Below are 26,862 nucleotides of genomic sequence, written 5' to 3' on the forward strand. Positions count from 1 at the left end.
CCTTCAAGTTGGTAGATTAATGTTATTAAATACTACTTTTACATGGGGGACACATGTCTTTAGGATGTTATCAAATTGTGTTTTTTTCTCTTGGCCTTTACATATCACTCAAAAGAGCATCATGCTAATCTCACCATAGTGTAGGATCCATTCCTTCCAAACATGACAACCTCTGTTTAGTGCATTCTACTAATGGGAATGCTAACAACTTGAGTGGTGTCATCCCTTCTAAAGTTGCAATTGGTAAGACTATCAATTTTGAGGTGGAAAATGAATCAAGTTCCGAGCTCCATATTTCTCTAGGCCTCTTTCTTTCATCCTTTTCTCTTAGTTTTTTACTTATCATTTATTTTTAATATAGATGGATCTTCCAAGTACTTCCCTCATCTTGATTTGATACATAATTTGAAGTAAAGAGAAATTTATGTATTGGATAGCATGTTTCTCTACCATCTTTTGAAAGTTCTCAGCCCCCCTTGACAGTAATATAGTGAAGGCAAAAAACGTGATTCATGTGTTACAATGTCACTTGCATTGTAGAATATTTAGAAGTTCAAATATTTAGATATATGGGTGTATATCAACAAACATTTTAACAAACCTTGTTGTCTTCAGCTCCATAGACTCAGTGTTGGATCTTCTAAAGTTTTTGTCACAAACATAATGTTTGCTATTCATTTTCATTTTTTATCTACAACTTCATACAATCATATTTTAGAATTTTATCTTTTAGTGTGTGTAAGATTTAGAATATTTTGTTATGTGTGCAAGGACTTTCAAAACAAATTTCTCTCTAGGATCAAATTTGGATTATCTCAAAGCGTTTGAAACATTGCATTTGATATAGATTTGTGGGCCTTCTCAATTTTTGGTTTGGCAACCAAGCCAAATTTCCACAAAACTTATGTGTTAACTTTAATGGTTTTATCATAGATGTAATATTATTATTGAGGATTCCCTACATTCAATTGGCTTTATGTTGCTGGGCTAATAATTATGATGAAAAACATAGGGCTAGTTTTTTCATTAATGGACTTGGGTCAATGTGATTGCACTATCCACTTTGAGTTGATATTGATTTAAGACTCTAGTATTTGATGTCTTTCCTCCTTACAAAAACATGTTTGAATTCTATTTGTCATCACTACCAAATTTTTTGTTATATGAAGTGAATATATCAGATGACATTAAATGTAAAATTAGGCCATTGAGCTTCTGTCCTTGTAATTCTGGTAGTCTGAAAACTATTTATCTTTCCTACTTATAAAGTCTCATATTCTAAATGTTTTTTTAGGCATTGGATTCTACTCTTACTTGTATAAACCACTCTAGTCTGTGGGCATGATTACTAATAAGCTCTCTCCTTTTAATCTTTGGAGTTTTAAGCTTTACTCATGCATCACTGGTAGTTGTGTATTGGCTAGTACTATTGATTGCCCATTTTATAGAGATTCTTCTAGAAGCTTTACTCCTGCATCATTGGTAATTGTGCATTGGCTAGTATTGTTGATTTCCCATTTTACAGCGATTATTTCAGAAGTGGAAAACTTCATCGCATATGTTTTTGCTCCAGCTATTTTGGTGACTTCTTTTGGAGCTCTCAGTATTGTAATTAGGTATAGGTAAGGATTTCCTTTAATGGATAGCATCTGTGTACATGCTCTCAATATGATTTATATCTTGGTGTGATTTAAACTATGTAATATAAGACTAAAAAGCATAAATGTTGGGTGGTTCTAGGATACTATTATGCTTGGTGCTGACTATTATGAAATGCATGCAAAGCGGACAAGCCTTGCCAGCAAGAGGAGGAGAAAACTCCATCAAGTATTATATAGGCTTAATTTGTACGTAAATTAACATCATGTAAATAGTGTAAGGAAAGCTAAATGGAATTTCAAGTTAGAAAATTATAATGAGGTCCTCTACTCATTTAGTTAGTGTGAGGAACTACTAATTGCCTTATACATTCATTTCACTTACTGTGAAAATTTGTGGATCCACCATTGAATTTACATGAATTGCATCATTGATAGGAATGCTAGGATCAAAAAGGTGTGATGACACCAAATAATGAGTAATCCATGTAGTCCCTCACTTCCATTCTACATACACAAAACTTGACGATCAAAAGGTGGATTTAGGAGATTCAGCTAGGCCTTTTGATTTTGGGTTGATTTTGGGCTGAAGATTATTTTCAATGTCATGTAGTTAAAGAATTGTATGCCCCCCCTTCACACTCCCTTAACATATACTTGACTCAAAGGGTGTGTTGGCATTCGCAAAAAATGGTATTGCTAGATATGAACATGAAAATTGGTGAGAAGGAAAAAAAGCTTTGCATGCAACATAATGCTTTAGTATGCACCCAAAGCAACATGTTGACTTCAAGAATTTTAAACTCAAGATAGTTTTTTCAATGTGAGGTGGTGTTTTTTGGTAAAAATTTTAGGTAAACTTTGTGACTTGATCTCTCCTTGGAGACTAATGCAAATGCAATTTACTTTATCATTTCATTAGGGTGGTGGTACAAATGAGTCATGGAGATCTGTTTAGCTGACAAATGGAGTATCTCTTTGGTTCAAACAAATGCTTAAGCTGTTTCCATATGGGAATTTCTTTGGAAGCATATTTAAGTGTATTGGATTTTGCTTCGGCTATGTAGTTGAGTGCATAGTGCCTTTTCTCTAGCATTCTCCTATTGCCTCTGTGACGTGATCCTTTCTATCCTTTGACCCCAAAAGCAAAATGGTTTCCTCTTATTTTACTTAAAACTTCAGCTACTTTGAAATCATATCATCATTTAGATGGATGGAGGTACAAACTGGAGGAGAAGCTATTGCGCTATATACAATGGGTTTGAATAGTTTGATTAACCTCCACTATCCTCCAAATATATAATATCTTCCAAAAGGGGGAGGGAGGGAGGGGTGCATATAGTGGTAAAGGGCCCCAGCCATAAGGCCTCCAAAATAAGACACCCACATGGCAAACAATGACCCTGACCCATAATCAACAATAGCAATAGAAGGTAGACTAGGTTTTATAAAAAGGGTAGAGATTGCCAGGTCTTCCCATGTTGGGATTATGTTAAGAATTCTATAGAATATAGAATGTGGATTTTTTTTGGTATTTCTATTAGAGTGTAGAGTAGGATAAGGACCCAAGTGAGTGGTTGGTTCAGCTCTTTTTAGGATAGTAAAGAAGAGATTGGTTATCTTTGTCTACCATCAGTTAGTAGATCTATGTCAGGACAACAAGTGTCCCAATCTTCTCTATTTAAATTGGTTCGATAAAGTGTGTGCACATGGTTTCTTCTCATCCTCTTTTTACCTTGGCAATTTTTGCAACCTTGATGAAAGTAATACACTCAATGGAAGGTCAAATCGAAAAATCTTTTGGCAATCCATGCCTTGTGGGATATTGTTTTTGGTGTGACCCATGCCTCCTTCAATATTCATAGGCAAACACAATCCAAGCTTTGGAAGATTAAGGATGTAAGAGAACTCGATGTCTTGGTGATGAGTGCATCGGATTCTCCTCTCTAGCACAATAAGCAACAACCGTTTCAATTGCAAGAGTGAAATATCTTGTTCAAGAACTTGTATGAGTCGAGTACACAAGCTCACATCTCAAACTTGGAGGATTAGTGATTTATTCTCAAGTCTAAGGAAGGAGGTCTTGTGTCAAATCTTTTAGTCAAAATATAGGAGTTTAGATATTGTCAAATAGCAGTGAGGAAGATTTTGATACCAAGTCACTTGTATTAAGCCCTTTAGTAAAATCCTAGGAGCTATAAGAGCCTTGTGACCTTTATTTTTATTCAATTACAACCATCCTTTTTACATTTGAAGAATTGTGTGCTTGGTATTGCAAGAGGAAGGTATGATGGGATTGAGAAGACATTTCTTGCAAACAAGGGAGACAAGTTCTCTAACATTGAGCTAGGTCCAATAAGTCCTTAGGAGATTTGTAGGTAGGATGGGTGTCAAATTATGGCTCTAACAACAAGAAATGATTGCTCTAACAACAAGAAATGCAAGGTCTACTTCTATTGTCACAAGAAATCACATTTTTCAAAGGATTCTTGTAAAAAAAGAAGCCAAACTTTTAGAGGGCAACAGGTCGTTGACAACAAAGACAAAAATGGTAATAAGGAGGTTAAGGAACATGGCAAATGATTCATATGAAGAAGTCCTCTGAAACATTGAGGTGCTTTGCTATTTAACTTTGGTCACAAGAGTTGAAAAGTCTTCGTTTATAGTTAATGGTGCTTATTGCCATATCACCTTTAAAAATGAAATTTTCATTGACCATTAATGCTTTGGTCACAAGAGTTGAAAAGTCTTGGTTCATAGTTAATGGTGCTTATTACCATATCACCTTTAAAAATGATATTTTCATTGACCATTAATGTTATTGTAAAGAATAAGAAGTTTTGAATTTGAGGAGAGAAATTCTCAAATGATGTATTATATGTATATCATATTTGCAAGAATGCATTGACCGTAAATGCTAAATGCTGTTGTAAAGAATCACTCCACGTTTGGAGATTATCAACTCCATCATTGAACAATGCCAAGTTTTAAGATTTGCAATCCGTCACTGATTTTCAAAGGCCTAAAATGCATCATTAAGCAACTTGGGAAGGAGACCCCTTCTAATTACTAGACTGTTGAGAAGGGGTGCTCCTCTAACTGCTGGTCATGTCTCTAAGAGATTAGAACTCACTCAGTATATTGGGCATAAAATTCTTTTTCCAAGCAAGACACTATGCTAGAGCCTGCATTGCCTGCAGAAATTAGCGGCCTTCTGGCTACCTTAATGAAGACACGCTACCTCCTGCAAGCCAAAACAGACAACTAGTCGATCATAGCTGCGAACGTCCAGCTTGATTTTACAACAAACACCATGCCTTTGTTGAGCTCTCTGCTAAATTTGACAGCGATGCCGTCGTCATTGATTTCCTTTATGCGCATCGTGCTGCAGTCCTCGCTAAGATGGATCAAGTCGGGAATTATACAGTCGTGCTCACCAACGATCATCAGAGATATCAGCACTGCCATAGGCACCGGCACAGGCACATGCACAGGTAATCGCTCGATATGCAAGAGATCGATTCCCAGCATCCGCGCAACTTGCCTGCAACTCTCGGCCGAGGTTCCGTCCGGGCGTCCTGATCCACCCGCCAATATGGGTACCTTTACCCACTGACGATCGCCCTTGGGTTCCTTCGTCGCCATCTTTGGATATGCGCCTGTTTGCAGTTTCACCCAGGCTGTTTTCATGTTGCGTCCCTGCCCGGCCCATTTCTCCCACTCTACTCTAGTCGTCGGCACATGCTCGGCGACTAACGAGGGGTGTCGGTAGCGTATTGCATACCAAGATTTGTTGCGAGAGTAGGAGCCTTGGCGTTTAACGTAGGCAATCACCTGCGAGTCCGAATCCTTGAGATGCCGGGGCTGTTGTCGCAAGTGTTCCTCAAAATCGTGTGCATCCTTCCCGTTAACCTCTTCTTCCATGTGGGTGCTGTACGCCTGCATAAGTACGTCCATGGCTGCTTCGACGGGGTTACTTGTTCCTAAAGCTACACCGAGAGCGCCTAAGGTGAGACTAGAGATCATGGTGATGCAAGAATATATTGAATGAGAGAGAGAGAGAGAGAGAGAGAGAGAGAGATTGTGCAAGGGGGGACTCAGGGAGATAGCTATAAATGCATGCTAATTGTGTATATGGAGCGCCGAAGTGAACCAGTTCAAATGAGACTCGAGAGAGAAGCTTTGATGCAGAAGCAGAAGACGACGACGACGACTTGAAGTGTAAGAAGAAGCTTCAAGGATGAGGAGAGCACACGATCTATATTCAATTTTATTTGGCAATTTCTGTATAATTGAATGTGCAATACTATCTTTATTTAATGGGTGGATCTAGTAGAAGTTCTTCATTACTTAAGCCAATCACAATATGAGCATTAATCAATCAATCTCTTTGCCAAGCTTTGGCACATATATTGCCTCACATGGCCTTGTAAGCACGCTTGTTTAGAATAATGGATAAAGTTGCCTGGAATGTATGTTTAATATCCCAAAGATGCTTGTTAAAAAGTGTGCCTTTGTGTAGCTTGGGCAAGGAAGTGTACATGCATGTGTCTCATCTTGCCAAGTGGCAATACTAGATTGTGAGGCCTTCAAGAGGCTTTCGTTTGAGCAAAAGGTTAAAGCATTGCAACTTCCAAGAAAATGCACTTTCAAGAGGCTTTCATTTGAACAAAAGGTTAAAGCATTGCAACTTCCAAACAAATGCACATTTTGTTTTATGTACAAGTAGAAAACTTGTATACAATGTAGTTTTCAAGGGAGAATATTTGAATAGCTACTTTACATATGGGTCCTTCTTTGATTAACAATACATTGTAAGGACTAATAATAATCATGCTCTATTGCTTCTAGATCTTTTTAAAGTTTTTTCAAGCACTTTTGAAGTGAGGTGTCCTATTGCTTCTTGAATTCTATTTCTTTAGTTTTAAAATACCAAAATTTCACTTTTTGTAAATGAGAATTACACGTACCATCTCCTCATCCCTACCTTTACCACCCTTTTTCTCCTCCCTTATTCACTTGTTAATAGAGTTTTGACATATTCACATATAAATTTTTTAACAAGTTGCTTAATTGTTTTTTTTTTTCAATACATTTTCTTTGATAGAAGAACAATACAAGAAAACACTAAACTGATGTGGAGACATATGATGCTTAGTTCATTGACATGATAGCAAAGTACAAGCCTCATTTTATAGACTCAAGTAGCCTTATCTTCCAATGTATTGCTCCTCTTTGGTACAAATCGGCTTGGTGAGATTATGGCCTCCACTAATCCTTTCCTTCTCCCGATGCTCAACTACAACATCACTTGGGATGTTACCATTGGGATGTTACCATCTTCATTCTCATCTAAGGGAAGAAAGGAGAGAATGTGTGGTGTGGTCTCTTAGCGTGAAGGTTTCTATTCTATTTCCCCTTTCCAAGTGACAAAGATCTTTATCACACTAAGTTTGGAAGTAGTAGGAAGCTAAGAGGTGCATGAACTTTTATAGTGTCCAACCACATAAGAGAGGTTCTTGAATTAATTTATTGACAAAGTGTGTGCCTTGATCAGAGACTATTTCGAAGGGGCAACCATACCATGTGATCACATTTTCATAAAGGAACTTGGAAGTACTCCTGGCATTAGCTTTACATATACTGCTATTTGTCTCAGTACATTTAGCCACAATAAGAATTTATAAAATAAGAGTCCCCAAAAGTTTGTGTACTCTCATCTAGTATGAGCTATTAAGTTCTAGTTGCAAGCTATGCCTATATGAAAGAAGGGCAAGAGTGTCTTCAAAATGGATATAGGCATGCATGAGCACATCATGGGGTGTCTAAGAGTAGTAAACGAGGACAGCTAAGACAGTACAAGGAAAATGTACTCTCATCGCAAAGAAATTGTATTCCACTTATCTTGGAAAATCAAAATCCCCCATTGCGCCCCACCCCCCTTGTGCGCATGCACATCCTCCCCCTTCCCTCATCCCACTTGTGCACATGTGGCCCCCCCCTCCTCATCCCCCCCCTTCCCGCATCCCACTTGTACGCATGTGCAACTCCTCCCCCCCTCACCCCCTCCTCATCCCCTCTTGCACCCATGTGCACCCTCCCCCACCCACCCATTCCCCCCTCCCTCCTAGCACCCATAGTCGCATGAGCTGACATGAGAAACAAAGGAAAAAAGAGTGGGAGGATGGGAAGCCCTACAACCCTACTATATAAAGGCCTTAAAGGGAGAGAAAAAAATTTCCACACCCAAGAAAATCCCTCTCCTACCCCCTTCCATGCTCTATGATGAATCTTCTTGTACAACCTAGATGCCCCTTATGCATAATGCTACCCAATTCATGGGATCCATTGTTTGCCTTGTCTCTCCATCCTACAATCATTGTTGGGGTAAGTATGATCAAGGGCTTGCTCTATGGTGCATGTGTGCATCTAGGGGAGTCACATGTGTGTTTGTGTGTGTTGTAAAGGCACATCAAGTGCTATGATGTGTCTAGTGTGTGACCTAAGTGATGATGTAAGACAAAGGCAATCCCACTGATGTAGGGATTGATTCCCATTGATGTAGGGGCTGATTACCACTATGTAGGGAAGGTATTACCTTCTCCCCCTTTCTATAAGAGAGAATCCTCTCTCTCACAATCATAATAGAGAACTACCATCTTTCTTTCATTGTGCTCTCACACCTCTTGCAAGATGCATCTATTCTATCCTATGGGATTCTACACTTAGTATTAGAGCTTTAGGTTCTAAGATCTAGCCTAGCCTAGCATTAGATGCTTTCTCTAGCATAAACTACTAGTTTCTCAAAGCTTCTTCATCTTCTCCATTTTCCTCCTTCTTCCCCAAATCTTTGAGAGCTATGTTCTCTACCTACAAATGACCATTTCTCAAACCCTTTGAGCTATAGACTCCTCACATATGGGTGAACTTCCATCTGCAAGCATTTAAGGAAATTTTGATTGTATGCGCATCGCCAACACTCAGACTCTTCGACAAACTTTCGCACAATGCCACCTCTGTGCTTATCCTTTTGCAAATTCCTCTGAGCCTGAGCTACACGACACTGAAGGCAAGCTACTCTTGAAATCTGAGCTCATTTGGTCAAGAGATGGAGGCGCAATAGACAAAAAACCAGTTAGTTTTCTCAAGCATCTACAGGGCGACCTGGCGCAACATTTCACCCTTTCTTGCTGGTAGCCCTTCTCTGGTATAAGGCCTTTCTTCTTGCATAAAAATCCCCTTGAAAAGAGCTATGAGCTATGAGAATTGCACCCTCCAATCTACTCTGTTCTCTGTTGATAGAATTCTGCATATTTTGGTCAAAAGGTGTTGAGTAATCACTTTAAGGTTGGGGCTTTCATTATTTACTGCAGACTTTCATTGCTTTGATTGTACTTGAGTAGTAGAACTCAGCCATGGAGCTCATAAGTGTCCTTATACTTTGCATTTAGAATGATGACTATGTCATTCTCTTTTATGAGTACTTGAACTATAAACATGACTAAACCCAAGCAACAAGAGAAGTTGGATGGAACTAGTTTCCATATTTGGCAAACAAAAGCCAAGTTTATGCTTATGAAAAAGAAGATATGGAATGTTGTGAATGGAAAGAAGTCTACAAAAGAAAAAACTAATTGGTTGATCAAAGACAAGAAGGCTCTTGCTATCATAGCTTTGGGATTAAGTGGCTCATACATTCACCACATTGATGGAGGGAAGTGCTTCAAATATATCTTGTTCCTTTGCCTACAATTGGAAAAGGGAATGTGTTATTCCATGAAGAACAACAAAGAGAATCAAGCATTTCTTATGAAGAAGGACTACTTCAACAACAAAGCAAATTTGGCTGAAGGAAGAACTCCATCAATAAATGAAGAAAATGAATACTATGCTTTTTAGGCACTTTGTCTTTTGAATTTTTTGTTTATCATCACTTGGTCAAATTTTGAGGTTCTCTACCTGGAGTAGTACTCCAAGAATAATATCATATGTTATGTCTTTTGTAAATCACCTCTGGTCACCATATGATGTAGACCATGTGATATGTGTTTTGACTATCCCATTTCTATGAACCTCACACCCTTGGGAACCCTTGCTAGCATGAGATCCTAGCCATAGATTTATCCTTGACCACCATGAGATGGCATGAGAAACTATGAGACTAGATGTATCCTTGACACTGCAAGAGGCAACCCCTTGAGGGGGGGTTTGTTGGGGTAAGTATGATCAAGGGCTTCCTCTATGGTGCATGTGTGCATCTAGGGGAGTCACATGTGTGTTTGTGTGTGTTGTAAAGGCACATCAAGTGCTATGATGTGTCTAGTGTGTGACCTAAGTGATGATGTAAGACAAAGGCAATCCCACTGATGTAGGGATTGATTCCCACTGATGTAGGGGTTGATTGCCACTATGTAGGGAAGGTATTACCTTCTCCCCCTTTCTATAAGAGAGAGTCATCTCTCTCACAATCATAATAGAGAACTACCATCTTTCTTTCATTGTGCTCTCACACCTCTTGTAAGATGCATCTATTCTATCCTACCGGATTCTACAAATACTCCACTAGCCATAACCATGACCAAGGGAGTTGCAAGATGGGAAGCCAAGGGAAATGATCTTAATGAGGGGCTTCCAAAAAAGGTTGGATAGAATTGGTGCTATGTTCAAAGACCACTAGGATGACCAAATGAGACTACTGCTGATGCAACTAGAGTGAGTACCAGGTTGTGGATCATGTGTGTTGCTATTAGAGGTGGGCAAGCCATGAAGTTTCCCAAGGACTACTGCTAGGGTTGAGGTCATCAATTTGTGGGGGCGAATGAAGGAAAATTTAATGTAATGGGATCATACCTAGGGTCCTAAGGTCTATAGTTGTGAGTGTGTGAACACATGGTGTGCCTGGTTAGGTGTCAGTAGTTGTGATTGAGTGAATCTAGGTGTGTGATGTGTGATTGAGAGATTCATGGAGGTGGTAGCTTGATTATAGGATCTTGGTGGCTTCTGTTGTGACATCACATATGATGTACACTGGATACAACATGGTGCCTATATAATGGCCCTCTATTCATGAATACAATGCTCTTGCCTTTGCTTCTATCTCATGTACTCTCTACCTCTACCATGATCTCCATTGTGTTCCTACATGAATACTTATTCATATGAATAACATTTATTCGTACAAATATGTGGGGATGATGTGGCGATTTATCTGAAAAATGTGACGTGTCGCTGCTTTTTTAACTGATTTTTTCTTCCATTTGAATCATTCAAGCGATTTCCTCGATTTTTTTGAATCACAAATTTGAATTTTTCTACTTAGATCTTTTTCGACTTCCTCTTCCTCTTCTTTGACGTGAGGCTCATCCTTCCTCTTCTCTTATCTTTTGTAGTTCTCTCGCACTCACCAGTTGTGTTGCTTCTTCATTTTTCTCTTCAATTACAACATCTGCTTTTGTTTCTATCTCAAAGAGTTTGCGTGCAGACCCTTGATGTGGGGATCCTTGTCTAGGCTACTTTTGAACTAAAATAACATCCCTCTAATCTTGCTTGTTCCCTTCCTACTGCTATAACTGAATTCATGTTCTATCTTGCATGGAGATCTCTTAAAGTACTCAATCATAATCTTTTGATGTAGCCTACTTTCCTTTGCACTCATAAATTTTCTCCATTCATCCATGAGAGCCTCTAATGCATCCCCTAATTCTATAAAATTTGATGGTGGAGGAAATAGCATTACAAACCTCTTTATAGCTCTTGATAAGATAAAATGATACTCCCCAATGTCAGGTTGTGAACAGTTCACAAAAATATCTAAGAATGGTTTCTTTGGATCCATCATGCTTCCCACTACCATGCAAGAAGTTATATCTTTCTTAAGGAAGCTTACATAGCATAAGTTAAGATAAGATATATCAAGATTCCTGCTATTGGTTAAAATGCTTGTTGGCTCTACATCCTAAGGATTCAAACCATAGGGGCATATATATCCCACATCATCTTTTATGATTGTCTCATTAAGATGCAGATTGAGGTTCTTTATTGACATGAGCTCATCTTTATTCTTCTTCGACTTTTTGATCTGACTCTTCTTCTTCTTTCTCTTCTCTTCCTTATCCCTCTTTCACCTATAGTTTCTTGACGGAGGAATGTTGTATTTTTTTGGAGGTAGCCTTTGGAACTATGGCCCTTGTAGTACTAACATTTTGCATTTTGCATCGTTCTTTGGCTTTGACAGACTGCACCAACATAACCGTGGCTTGTCCTTCCTCTTCTTTTATTTTTTGTAGTTCTCTCGCACTCACTGGTTGTGTTGCCTCTTCATTTTTCTCTTCAATTGCAGCGTCTCCTTTTATTTCTATCTCAAAGAGTTTGCATATAGACCCTTGGTGTGGGTCCCCTTGTCTAAGCTACTTCTAAACCAAAAGAGCATCCCTTCGGGATCCTTCTTGTTTCCTCCATGGTCCTGATTGAATTCCTATTCCATCTCGGATGGATATCTCTTAAAGTACTCCACCATAATATTTTGACACAACCTACTTTCCTCTGCACTCTAAAATTTTATCCATTCATCCATGAGAGCCTCTAATGTAGCCTGTAATTCTGTAAAAGTCAATGGTGGAGGAAATGGCATTGTGAACCTCTTTATAGATCTTGGTAAGATAAAATGATTCCCCCCAATGTCAGGTTGTGAACATTTCATGAAAATATCTAAGAATGGTTTTTTTGGCTCCATCATGATTCCCACTACCATGCTAGAAGTTATATCTTTCTTAGAAAAGCTTGCATCACATAAGATATTATATCAACATTCCACCTGTTGGTGAAAATGCTTGTTGCCTCCACATCTGGAGCATTCATAGCATAGGGCCATATATATCCCACATCATTTTCCATGATTGTCACATTAAGACCCAGATTGAGGTTCTTTATTGACATGAGCTCATCTTTATCTTCTTCGATTTCTTGTTCTGTCTCTTCTTTATCATTATCTTCTCTTTCCTATTCCTCTTTCGCCTATATTTTCTTGACAAAGGAACATTGTCTTTTTTTTAAGGTAGCCTTTGGAGTTGTGGCCCTTGCAGTACTAACCTTTTCATTTTGCATCATCTTTGTTTGCCTTTGACAGACTGCACCAACATGGATGTGGCTTGTCCTTCCTCTTCTTTTATTATTTGTAGTCAAATTATATGTGCTGGTAGCTACCACCTGTTACATTGGTAGTTACCACTTGGCAAACATTATGCTCTCTGTTGTGGTGGTATCTACCACTTGGCAAAAATTATGTGATGGTAGCTACCTACAACTCGACCTCTAGCAACCACCTAGCATAAATTCAGCTCTTATTTATGATGGTATCTACTAGCTAATTAACTAATTGATTAACTCAAACCCCTTCCAAAAAAAGCATGTACAAAAACAATCCAAAGATTCTAGAATTCTTAATCTTTCAATCAATTGTGCATAACCACGCAACACACACTTTCTTCAAGAGAATATTAAATACAACATGTTGATAGAATACTAAAAAAGCACCATTTATTCATGCATGAGTGAAATACATTGCCTTGGATCACATAGTCCCCAGAAGGGTGTATCAAAAATTAATTACAAAAAGTATCAACAGATTGTAATCTTTTTTGTTACATTGCAACATGACTCCAAGTCCTGCCAATGCTTCATTACATACATGGACTCCATATCATTTTCATTACATAGCATATTATGTTGCACATATGCTCTTGGATCTTCTACTTCTTTCCATTTAAGTAGCCATCACAATAGAGCATTGGTGAGGAAGAAAGGGTCCTACTCATCATCTGTTGGGTCAAGCGATGTCGGACAAATCATTGACCAAGATGAATTCAACATGTTCTTGTACTTGGTGTCATCAACTAGAAACACCTCATATGTTCTCCACTCAAGATGCCTCACAATCGAGTCCTTCACATGTTTCATGATGACTGGCTTATTGTGGTCCTTTTGATCCAAGCCCGGCACTTGCGTGAGTGTGAAAGATGCCTCCATGCAATTATCTTGTGTGACAGGATACCGCACGGATGCGTCAATTTTACGAGCAAAAACCTACGAGCAAGTTTATACGAGCGTGTTTTTCATGAGATTTTAAAAATAGTATTTCTTTAGGAAACATGGTTTTTACACTTTTATTTTCATTAGAACTAGATCCCTTTATCATAAAAATATACAAACTAGTCACTCATTCATTTTTACATAACATAAATCTTCTTATTCATAGACATCCCTTTGTACCCTTGTTATTACCTTAAAAAGGTATTGAAAAATAATTCATTTAAGAAACGTCCCTCATAATCACTCTCAACATAATAATATTATACATAAATAATTACTTATTAAACACATTTATATCATATGGCAATATCTTTCAAGTGTTTTTATAGTATTAATAACAATATATTTATGGACATGTTTTTACAAAAGTTTAAATTACTGTAAATAAGTATTAACTTGGGCTTATATGTCACTCTCATAAAATACATGTAATATTTAATACTATATATGCAAGGTTTTGCAAAATATAACCCCATAGATGTGCTCAAATGGGGTTTTTTGATCAATTTGAGTGGCTGAATCACTATATTTGGACATTGGATGTGAAAGTTATGTCACTTTTAAAAGTGCTGTCCAAGGTAGTTTCGCCAGCGAAACTACCTTAAAAGACCTTGTTCAAAGGGGTTTCGCTAGCGAAACTACCTTGATGGCTTGCTTCAATGAGTTTTCTTTGGAGAAACCCTTTCATGAAGATAGGGTGAGAGAGGTTTTTCAATGTCACCCCCTATTAAGTAAAAAGTTGTAAGAAGGATCATAAGGGAATTTTCATAGAGAAGTCTACTCTACATGTGGGTTTCTTCAAAAGCCATCCCATTATGTTCTCACCATTCCCAAAGATTCACATAAATATTCGTGTATAAAATAGGCATTCCTATAATACTTTTCATATTTCTAAGTGAAACTATGTTTTCTTCTGATCCATTTTTGTCATATTTTTGCATAGTTGGAAGCTTTTTTTTTCCTTCGCTCGGACGCTCGAAAGATTTTGCTCGGAAAATGCTCGTCCCCATACCGCACCAAATACTTGGATGCAAGTTCTCAAAGCAATCTTTTAGTGTGCGTTGAGTATGACCATAAGCATAGAATAAACTCGCTAGAGTAAGAACGAACAAACTGCTCCACATCAGGCCGGATGCTATAAGTGATGGCATGGCTTGTGTAGAATTGCTTCTTTACATCATGAACCTTGTATTAATGCAGCTGCCATGAAATCAACATTCTCCTTCATGCCCCGAATTTGTCCATACCTTAGCAAAAGTAAACCATTCATATCCAGAACTAGAACTTTAGGGGCTACAATGTGAATAGTCTTTTTGAGAGTTCAGCAAGTGGTGCCACACTCTACTCCTAAATTTCATCGACATTTGTGATATGAGCAAGTCTCCTTTCCACAATTGCAAGTGAGCCTTGTGGGGAATCCTGATCACTTGCTTCTCATTTACTCTTTGGTGAAATTTAATTTATGGCACTAAGTACATCTCCGCATTCACGCAGCATGTGTAAGCTAAAACCTTAATCCTTGCAAGAGTCTAGGACCATTGCCATGCCTCTCAGTCCCTGTGGCAACTTCCAAGAAAAGACTGGCACAAAAAACTTTGTGCCTTCTGAGGAATCCTCAATACTCCCCTCTTGTTCATTGCTTTGCTGATATGCATCCCTGCCTTTCTCTCATGAGCCATGTGTATCACACCCCACTGCCGCATCTTTTATGGCACATAGTAATCTCCGACTGCATGATGCAAGTCCAAGTCAAAACCATTGTCCTTGCAAGCGTCCAAGAGCACTACCACGCTTCACTCCCCATGGTAATTTCCAGCAATAGTATGTAACATAAATCTCTATATCAGGACACATGACATTATTTTACAACTACTTGTACAATCAAGGTTACGTATTCATGATGTACAGAATAGGGAGTCCGAGAAACATGTGTCAAAGTGCTACATTACAATGCACAAGATAACTTTATTGGATAATGGGCTAGAAGAGAAGACATTGAAGAACATAGAATTCCATTGAAAATGATTGTTGGTGGGATATTACAAAGCCAAGAGAAGCCATAGTATTTTGATAATTTATTTTTTTTACAACCCTACCTTCCGATAGAAACAACTAGGAAGGCAAGCATTTTTTGGTCGTGGAAGTAGCATCACCTTCCCTTGCATCTTGACCAGTGTCATTCTTCGTGGTAGGTTCAATTGTCATGGTAGTTTCTCCTGCAAGAACAATCACTTAGTAAATGGACACAAGACACGTCCAATATTACCAAAGAAAGGAAAAGGCCAACTTAATTCACCTCTTCCAAAATTTTGTTTCGTTGTTTTTCACAAGAGGTCAAGGTCTTTGCAAGTGTAGGGCTCCCCTCGCTTCCATTTCCTGATTTTGCACCAATAGGTTTCTTCTCCAAAAGCTGAGGGACCTCTCACTTATATATCCTAAATTTGAACCACCAAGTGTCTTTGTCACATTATCTCCCAAGACCCCCACGTTGTCGATAGGAGAGATTGGATTTGGTGCATCCGCTTCTGCTCGCTCCATTTCACTAAAGAATGATTGCGATCTGCCTTGTCCAGAGAATCCAACTCAATTGAAGGGATGTCACTTCTCAAATTTTTGAGAAAATCAAGCAAATCTCGATCAACAGTAGCGGTATTGACCGGTTCACCCACTTCTAGACACCCAAAAACAAAAGATGTAAGGACTACTTCAAGTAACATCTGTATATACTCAATCATGTTGTCAAAAAAGAAGAAGGAATAACCAGTCATGTCTTATACCATTTTGAGGGCCTTCATTAACAACAACTGGTGTTGGCTCATAGCTTTCTTTTTTAGGTGTCTACAGTTCTACAATCATGAAGATAGTTGTGAGATATGGAATGACAAAGTATCACACAAGGTACCAGCAATAGTCACACACAAACTACTTGCCCACAAAATCAAAAGTATGAATGTAACACTATCATTATAGGCAAGTATAGCTATATACAAAATCCAACACCATGAAGAGGTATCGACAAAAGGAATTTGAGCTACCACTGTGTTGTAGCTATCTATCCACCAGGTGGTGGATAGTAGGTAGCTACCTATTCCATGGAGTAGCTACCATTTTGTCATAGCTATCTATCCACCATGTAGTACCTACCATGGTGTTGTAGCCACCATGAGGTGACCACTACTCCCGTAGCTATTTATGCACCATGTGGAAGGTACCATACGTCAAGTCATTGCTATGTCTCCATAGCTACCACTGTGTTGTAGCCATCTATCCACCATGTGGTCGATAGTAGGTAGCTACCTATTCCATGGAGTAGCTACCACTGTGTCATAGCTATCTATCCACCATGTAGTACCTACCATGGTGTTGTAGCCACCATGAGGTAGCTACCATTGGGACTACTACTCCTTAAGTTGTAGCTATCTATGCACCAAGTGGAAGGTACCAGACCAAGTCATAGCTATGTATGGTAGCTACCACTGTGTTGTAGCCATCTTTCCACCATGTGGTGGACAATAGGTATCTACCACTATGTTATAGCTGTCTATCCACCATGTAGTACCTACCATGGTGTTGTAGCCACCATGAGGTAGCTACCATGGCGACCACTACTCCTTAAGTTGTAGCTATCTATGCACCATGTGGAAGGTACCAGACGTCAAGTCATAGCTATGTATCCACCATGAACCATGTGGTGGATAGTAGCAGGTAGCTACCTATTCCATGTAGTAGGTATCCCATTGTCATAGCTATCTATGCACTACCATGGTGTTGTAGCCACCATGAGGTAGCTACCATGGTGGCCACTACTCCTTAAGTCGTAGCTATCTATGCACCACGTGGAAGGTACCAGACATTAAGTCACGTTGTAGCTATCTATGTACTAGCGGTAGCTATGTTGTAGCTACCAAATCTTGTTTGGCAACTACTAGTAGCAGATTGCTAAGTACCTGCCACCTAGTATGTGGAATTCAAAATTTGTGGTATGGCCTGGTAGGTATCATTTGGTGGGTAGGATCCTCCAATTCTTGGCAGCTACTATACAATGGACAGGCCTATAAGGTAGCACATGCCAGATAATTAGATAGCTATAACTTCACGGGCATGCACCTTGCACCTCATAGGTAGATAGGTATCACATACATAATTAGAGCATGCAAGATACAAAACACAAATTCAAGTTGGATGACTTGTGAACATACCCTAATGAACTCTTTTGTACAATGCATCACAACTATCGAAGAGCACCAATTAGCATATCTTTGGTGTAATTATCTACTTGCATTGTTTGGTCCGAGCTGGGAGCAAGGTGTGCAAAACAATACATGTGGTGTGCATGCTTGCATGGAGGCAAGAACATGCCTAATGCTTCAGCATCATACATCAACAACCCACAAGATGTTTCAATATGACATGGATCAGATGTGTAAGCATCAATAGATGGCACCTTAGGTGCTAGAATACTCAACAAAATAGGACTTTTGTTCCCCCGCATGTTTTTTACAAACTGCATCTGGGCTTCTGCACACATTAGTTTCATGCCTTTCAAGTTAAACTCTACTTAAGCCCTCACAGCATCAACGAATTTTGTGTCTACCAAAAGAACCATCAAGTGTCTCAATGGTGAATAGCAACCACCCAATTGTGTCAGTTGGTCCATCTTGATTACGTCAATTGTCATAGCACTCTCCTCTACTTGCAAGGAAACCTTAGTAGTCTCCAGTTTTGCCATAAAAGTATCCACCAGTGCTCTCGCACCCTCCTCACGATGCATATCCGGCTTGTGTGCTTGAAGTGCCTTCATCGCCTTGTGTGCCTGAAGTGCCTAAAGTGCCTTCACTGCCTCATTTTGTTCTAATAGTGTTGAGGAATGAATTTTGGAAACTTGGACCAGCACACTCTCCAAGTCTGCAAGAGGGAGGGCAGCAAAAATTTTCTTCTTCAACCTTTGGAAATATGACGAGGTGGGTGTATCCCCTACCTCAATAGGCATACCCTTCATTTGATGAGAGTTAGGAGATGCCTCCATAGACTGGAAAGCTTCCCACCTCTGTCGCTTCAGCATTAGCTTGTCGGGTTCCATATTTGCATTACGCTCTCAGAGAAACATGCCCAATCAACTAGCCCCTTTAGATGTTCAAAGAGAAACACCCTTGCAAATAATTTTGTGACCTCCAAACCATAATTCCCAGGAGGTTCTTGGTACATAGACACAAATAAAGTATAAAGTTTTGCCCAAAACTCTGGCCTCACGGTTCTGCACTTAGACTTGGAACCTCTCTTAGGCACAACGTCAAAACAAACCAACCAATCTTGCACATTGAAATCATCCTCGCCAAGGAGTCATGCATCTTGGCTGTTGTCGCAGAGGTTGTATACCTCATGCGCTTTGGTTTTAGTCATTCACAATACTTTTTTCCTCTCAAATTCCACGTACGAAGGATGCCACTGATTCATCTGCTCAAACACACTGTGGGAGAAGAAGGCATGCTGTGAGAAGGTGCATGCATTTTCTATGAAAGAAAGATGCTATCATTCACAAAGAAAATCGGCAAACTTGCAACCTAAATTTGAAACCTCACCAGAGTCGTTGGACTGTCAACCTCGGGCACTCTCAATGGTGTTTCTTTATTTTTGTTGTGCAAAGGAGAAGGTGATGCTGGACTATCAACCTTGGGCAACCTTGATGGTGTTCCTTTCCTTTTTTCCTATGGAAGACAAGGTGACGGTAAAGCTGAAGATGAAGAGGGAGTTGCTACCTTCCGTTTTCTTCTCTCTGCTTTCTCTGGAGAGGTAGAGTGGATGGGGGATAAAACCTCCTTCCCGCGTGTCTTCATTCCACCTTGGTTGTGTGCAGCTTTTGCCAGCCCCCACAATAGGATGTTCAATAGGGTTTCTAACTAAAACTGGCAACCAACATTGAATCCTAGAGTAGTTTTCAAATAAGAGTATCATGTTCAAATTAAGACGAACTACCAATTACTAAGTGTGGTAGCAAGCCATCCTTGTAACCCCCACAAAAAGTGGTAGCTAGTGTATCACCTAATCATGCATACACCCACGTATCATTTCATAGATATGGCACTGTATCATGTGCATATATCATAGCATCCGTGGGTCAAGGTGCCATCAACCTAAGCAATGGCCCCAAAATTTCCATCCTGCTTGGAAAGGGAGATGGCACTACGATGGCACTACAGGTTACACTTCTCTTGCATAGCACACCTTGCCTCCTACCATGGTAACTATTGACAATGCAATTTAACTTTTTTTGGGCTAGCTATAGCGTTCTACGCCAGGAGTTCTTGGATCCTGGAGGTAAAAGTCAATACCTTGTATGCTTGTTTCTAGTCAAACCTCTTTGTTTCAAGAAATTTCATATTAAAAATCTAGCATGAAAAGTTTCTAGTCCTCTCTTTTCCCCTCTCTCCTCTCCTCTCCATTTTTCTCATTTTACATATATCCTCTCTTTTCACTCCTCTCCCCCATACCATTCATCCCTCTCATATCCCACCTGATCACTTATCTCCTCCTCCTCCTCCTCCTCCTCCTCCTCTCTCTCTCTCTCTCTCTCTCTCTCTCTCTCTCTCTCTCTCTCTCTCTCTCTCAGTTCACTTAGTTATATGTGAACATAGCACATGTGTCCAAGAGAAGGGGTTCTTTTAACATGAGGAGTTCACTATAGAAAACTAGATTATCACATGCATTCAAGGGGTATATTAGACATACCTTATTTGTGACTTTTATTTTTTAAAAATTTCCCCCTTTGAACATCTATTTAAAACCTCATTTTATAATCATTGTTCTATAAATTTACATTTAAAAAGTGAATTTAATAATTAAATTTTAGTTTTAAAAATGGCCCCTTTACTACACAAACTTATAAATTTTTTTCAACATACATTAAAAACCCCCTTATGTAATCATATTTCTATAAATCACATCCAAAAAGTGAATTTAGTTATACCTTCTTTTGAACTCACATGATAATCACATTTTTAAATGGACCCCCGAGTTTTTAAACTGGAAAGAATCTCCAAATTTTATAGAATTTCACATATATAAGGATCTTTTCAATGGGTTTTTGAAATAAATCCATAAACTTGTATAGAAATGAGGCTATTTTTAGGGGTAAAGGTTTATGGATAAGGGGTTTAACAATACCCCTTGAACACACACAATATATAGAGTTTCCATGTAGTGAAGCCTTCAAACTCTCTATTGTCCTCCCTTTTAACCAAAAATAAAACACGAATGACAAATTCCCACTTTGTTCAAACTTTCTCGGTTTGTTTGGGATTTCTTGCTTTGGTTGGATGCTTTTTTTAAAATGGTCACCTCCACTCAATATCACTTGGTGAACTCCACAATTGGGAAATTTGGCAACAATACATGGGTGAAATCCACAAAAATATGGCCTAATGAAGCTAAAATTTCACCAAAGTTGTAACTGGTGACCTCTACTCATCAATACATTATAGGTAAATTTGTGAAGACATGATCACATATAGAAAGAGTTTGTTAAATTCAACATATAGGTGGTATAAAGATATACCATTTGTTAAAAACAAGATGTGTGAATACACAATGCTTATGAATCTTGTTTAGAGACATCAAAATTTGATATTGCATTTTTTTTAAAAATGGGTCAAGTCCACCCTAATGATATTTAATATGTGCATGGCAAATATGTTGACCTTGAAATCATTCTTTCTTATCTATTTGTAAGGCTTTATTAATCATTTCTAGTATATAACTTCTTTCTCATTTCTGAAGGAAGATGATGGTGGTAGTTGCATTTCTAGTGCTTCCATGGCGTCTAATCCTGTAGGCATTTCCATGAATTTTTTGAACCACTTTGTCTTTCCTTTGTCCAAATGCTCCAATATACACCATGGATCATGTGATAGTCCAGCTAAGAATTGATATCCATGATTGCAAATGGCTATCCCATTAAGCATGGGTTTCAATTGAGGCTACAATGTCTTGTCTTCAAGTCCTCATGACCTTGTTGAAGGAAGCAATATAACTATTGAAGAAGATGGTTATGTCAATTAGGCCTTGTCTTACTCTAAATACCTAGGCTCATGGCCTTACAATCATATTTTCCAACTATTCTAATGCATATTTTCTTACAACAAAGTCACATAAGAGTCCTGTTTCCATACTCTCCTCAAATAATATTACATGTCTATGGGGTTCTCAAATTGGTGCCATTGATTCATCGCCACTTGACCCTCGCATACTTTCCTTTTGAGAATAGCGTCTTGTGTTTTCCAATTGTAGACCATTATCCATTGAGCACATTTCCCTTGAATCTTCATCTAATTGATGTTTTATAATATCTTGAAAATGGAAACCTCGTAGACAAGTACATTGCAATCAATACGTTGCCAATTTACATCTTCAATTGTGTGGTTGAGTTGTTTCTCCTTCATAATCAATATTTATGTTCATAGGCTATTGCGATTTAGTTAATCATGGCATCTAATACTACATTGGAGCTATGTGTACCTAAATGGAGTGGGTTTCTAGGGCTCTAGTCATGTGCTAGGCTTGAGACACATGTGGGTGCTATGTGGCAATTGGTTTTAATCACCTCCTTGAATGTGAGACACTTGAAGGTAGAGGGCTTAGTGTAAGACAACATAATTCTTCCATTTTCCTATTTAAGGCTTTTTACACAAGTCTATGAGATATCTTTGTGACTTGTATTCCCTTTGTAGACAATGAAACTATTTTCTTTATGACATCTTGTCTATCATATTTTCATTTCTCATTCACACCCCCTTAAGCTCTTTTTCTAGGTGTTTCACATGGTATCAGAACTTATTTTCCTAGATTGAGGGATAAGATCTCTATGTGAGACTTGAGAGAGATTGAGACATTTTTTCATTCTAGTGGTGTGCAAATTGGTATCCATTCCTTTGAAGGATTTTCCAATCACTTACAGTTGTGAGATTCTTATGAGAATTTCTTCTCCTTAGGGAGAGAGAGGTGTCCTCCTATCTATCTATTTCATGCATATTTATTTAGCTTTTCTTCCATGGAAAATATATTTTTTGAATAAGGGAGTGAGAGAGAGAGATATAGGACTGATCTTAGACAAAGAGAAGCATGGTTGTTAGAAGGAGATATTGGGTATGAGGAAGGTAGTTGAGAAGCAACTCCAAAGGATATATGATAACAAGTCCTCTAGTGACAACAAAGGAACTCTATAGACCTGAGCAGAGGAGGCTGTAAAAAAACTTCAATAAGAAGCTCAGGCTATCAAGAAGCAAGTAGACATTCCAAACTAGAAGTTGCCATGACTAAAAACCACTGCCATGACCAGCTACATCCAGAATCTTTGTAGCAACTTAGAATAAGCTCCCAAAATGTTGTAGGGAATAGTGTTGAGACACAACTAGGTCAAAGAAACAAGGATAGTAGAAGTCCTATGATGGATGACCTTGCAAAGGTGCACCAAAATAGACAACTATGAATAGCCATACAGATAGAAAAAAGGCCTTAAAGAAAGGAAACCATCAATAACAACACAAAAAAGGCAAGAAGAAATGATGATTGTAAGACAACGAACATAGCCTAGAAATCATTTGCAATAACCAAATAGCAGTAGTGCAATGACTTGCAATAGAAATGAGTGACATGCACTACTAAACAAATGGTTAACAAATGGTTGAGAAGAGGTGAAGTTACAACCACCTATTCAAATAGAGCTACCTAGATATCTCGCAATCTACTGAATCAAATTAACGATGGACAAAGAGTTAATATCATAAAGCTTCTATACATAAACACCTACGACTGAAGTGACCATGGAGGACTAAGCTTCTATAGATAAACACCTACGACTGAAGTGACCATGGAGGACTATGTAGTAGCTTGTAGACATCATCAAGGGGCTATTGAAGTAGCTATATGACAAGAAACAAGGGCTTGGGAGCAAAACAATCATATAGATAAAATGTCCAACTGTCTGCTGTAACTACATAAATTCAACTAGCAATTGCGAGAGATGGTCGGGCAACTTTAGAGCATGAGCTGAAACAAAGTTGTGAGAACAAGATTTGTGTTCGACAAAGGAGAAGAGCCAAGAATAGGCATAGTGCAATAGATCGTGAAGAGGAGGCTTGTTTTCTCTACATGCAACAATTGAATTTTTGCCCCTCTTAAGTCCCCTTCCAAGGCTCAATTGCATAGTCATCTATATAGCTAATTGGATCTTTTGTTCATGTTTTTAAAGTCATCCAAAAGTTTTGTGAAGAATATTTCTTTGTGAGACCTTCTTGGTGGAAGACCTCTAAGTTCCTTGTATTTTCTCAATATCATAAAAAATATCACTCTCCTAAGTGAAGATCCTTGTGCAATTGATTACAATCATCATCTTGGTGATGAGTGGGTCAAGGTTCATGTCTCTCAAAGGACAATACTTTGACAAGAAGGATTGATTTGACAGAATTAAGTACCATACTTGGTCTATGAAGATAAAGATGGGCTTAATCATGTGGACATATGTGCGATAGTATCTAGAGGTGACAAGAAGTCATATGCTCATTGCCCTAAAGACTCGGTGACTTGTATGATGATGTATGTGAAGGCACTCGACTTTGTTATCTCTAGATTGGCAGATTCCCAAATAGATCAAGTAGCTTTGACAAGTTCTTTGTAAGAAAATAGTACGCAGCGGAAGATAACAACAAAACGCAAGTACACGATGGAAAGCTGGAGAGAATACAAAAATTTTGATATACCAAACTGCTGATACAACTGATGGTTGGCTGTCCACCCGTGCGCTCTACAGACAGAGCTTCGATGGTGATCTAGACAGATGCTGGACGGAGGACTATGAGCGTGAAGAACTGGTGATATGATGATAGGGGGTGGCCACTTATATAGTGTAAGTGGTTGACGGTCGGCCTTGTAATAGGCAGTCGGCCTAATAGACAGTCGGCCTGGAAGACCAGCCGACCCTTCAGAAAACATGCCGGCGGGCAGATGAAGGATCGCGCATAGGTCATACCGTCGGGCCTGGGGCTACCGGCAGCCCCTGAACCCTGCCGCTGGGGGGCTTTGCCCCCAGACCCCCACCGGGGGCCTGCGTCCCTCGGACCCCCTGCTATCGGGGGGGCTATCGCCCCCCCGAACCCCCCCTTTTTGCAGAACGGGTATCTACTCTTGGCTCCTAAGCCGTCTCATAACCATCTGGTCTACTCTAAGACCCCTTCCAGTGTCTAAACTGGGGATCCCTCCCAATATCCGATACCCATCATGGCTTCTCCTCATATGGGGGCCTTACAACATTGGGTACACAGAATATTGGTGGGTTACATGAGAGGTGGACATTTGAGCTAACTCTAACATTCTTCACATGAAGCTTTTGAAAAACTTTGAGTGTTTTTGGTTAAGTAGATGCTGTCTCATGATCTTTTCTTAGGAAGAACCTATATTGCCGCAAGATGAATAAAGGTGTGAAAGTGGCTAAACATATTTGAAATCTATGTGGTTTGCGGTGTGAAAATAGCTAAACATATTCAAAAGTATATGTGCCTTGGTGGATCGACTTGTTGGTGCTAGGTGACTATAAGTGACAACAAAGTTGTGTTTAGTCTTCTTGCAAGCATGCCTAATTCTTATGAGCCAAGTGTATTTTCACTTTCAAATCAATCTACTTTAACACAGTGATGCTATCGCTCTTATTTGGAGGAGACCTTCAAGTAAGAAGAATGGAAAGAAAAATAGAAATATGCAAGCTCTTTGGAAGATGAAGAAAGTAAGCATCAAGGTGAGCATGCACCCTTTGTGAAGAATCCTCATATGTGCTACTATTGCGAACAAATTCCACATTTCATTAAGTAGTACCATAAAAAGCAACGAGACATTAATCACAAAGATACATCATCCAACCATGAATCCAACCTTGCCAAGGCTAAAAGTATAATGTAAACTATGTGATTTTACTTTTCTTTATGTTTAAACAATCCTAAGTGAGTCCTTAGAAATCTCCTGATCAAAGAACAACCTATATGGTATGGATTCTAAGTCAAGGCAGAGTGTTAAGAATTATTTGATCATAGCATCCAAATACCACATTAGAGCTATGTAGACCTAGGTGGAGTGGGTGTCTAAGGTTTTAATCATGTGATAGACCTAAGTAACATGTGGTTTCTATGTGGCAATTGGTTGTAATCACTCCTTGCATGTGAGACACTTGGAGGTAGAGGGCTTAGTGTAGGATAAGTGGCAATTGGTTATAATCACCTCCTTATGTGCGGGACACTTGGAAGTAGAGAGCTTAGTGTATGACAAGTGGACTCTTCCATTTTCCTATTTATAACCTTATACATGAGTGTGTAAGACATCCTTGTGACTTGTATCCTCCTTGTGAACTATATATATATATATATATATATATATATATATGGTCTTATTGACATCTTTTCTCTCATTCTCCCATATTTTCATCTCTCATTCACATTCCCCTTACGCTCCCTTTCTAGACGTTTAGTGTCTATATGCCCCATGCTAGTAAGAACATTAGAACTAACATCAAAGTCTTACATGATTCTCCAATCTTTTACCCCCACTCTAGTGAGAACATCTCACCCATTATTATTAATATTATCAATTGTTGTTATTGCATGACTTACCCATTAATCGCTTCATTTATTTTCTTTTGTGGTGCCATCTTGTCAATCTCAGCACAAGACAAGTCTTGTCTTGGTGTGATTTTTTGGTGAGCTTTTTGTCATGAGCTTTTTTTCAATTTTCATGAATATTGCGAGCTTTTCATTCACCTGAGAGAGAGAGAGGGGGGGGGGTCATGGAGTGGGGTGGGTTGAAAGTTTGGGTTGTGGTTGCAGTTAAGAGGAGAGAGGGGGGGGAGGGGAGATAAAGGAAAGGGGGAGGCACGGGCACATGGGTAAGGTGGCATGGAGAAGGGAGGGGAGGGGAGTTGGAACATATATTCATTATCATAGTGGAGAACGTAGAGGGGGAACTTATAAGGTATGCAAAGAGGAGTGCAAGGAGGAGAGAGAGGATGAGGAATGTGAAAGTTATGTTCATGTACTAAATGTAAAGGGGAAGGGAGAGCATGTGGGAAATTTGTTTATTTTCAAAGTGTATAATTTGATAGATTTGACCTCTATTTGGATTCCTCGTCGAATTCCGGTCATTT

At 39.0% G+C, this 26,862-nt stretch overlaps 1 pseudogene; it reads left to right on the forward strand.

Annotated features, from left to right (window-relative positions):
- The first annotated feature begins 5,553 nt into the window (after window positions 1–5,553).
- LOC147894521 (uncharacterized) overlaps window positions 5,554–26,862 on the forward strand; it is a 37,484-nt pseudogene continuing 16,175 nt past the window's right edge.

The sequence above is a fragment of the Dipteris shenzhenensis genome, chromosome 14, assembly GCF_047967505.1.
Source record: "Dipteris shenzhenensis isolate YYH24624 ecotype China chromosome 14, Dip_SZ_1.0, whole genome shotgun sequence".
Lineage (NCBI taxonomy): Eukaryota > Viridiplantae > Streptophyta > Polypodiopsida > Gleicheniales > Dipteridaceae > Dipteris > Dipteris shenzhenensis.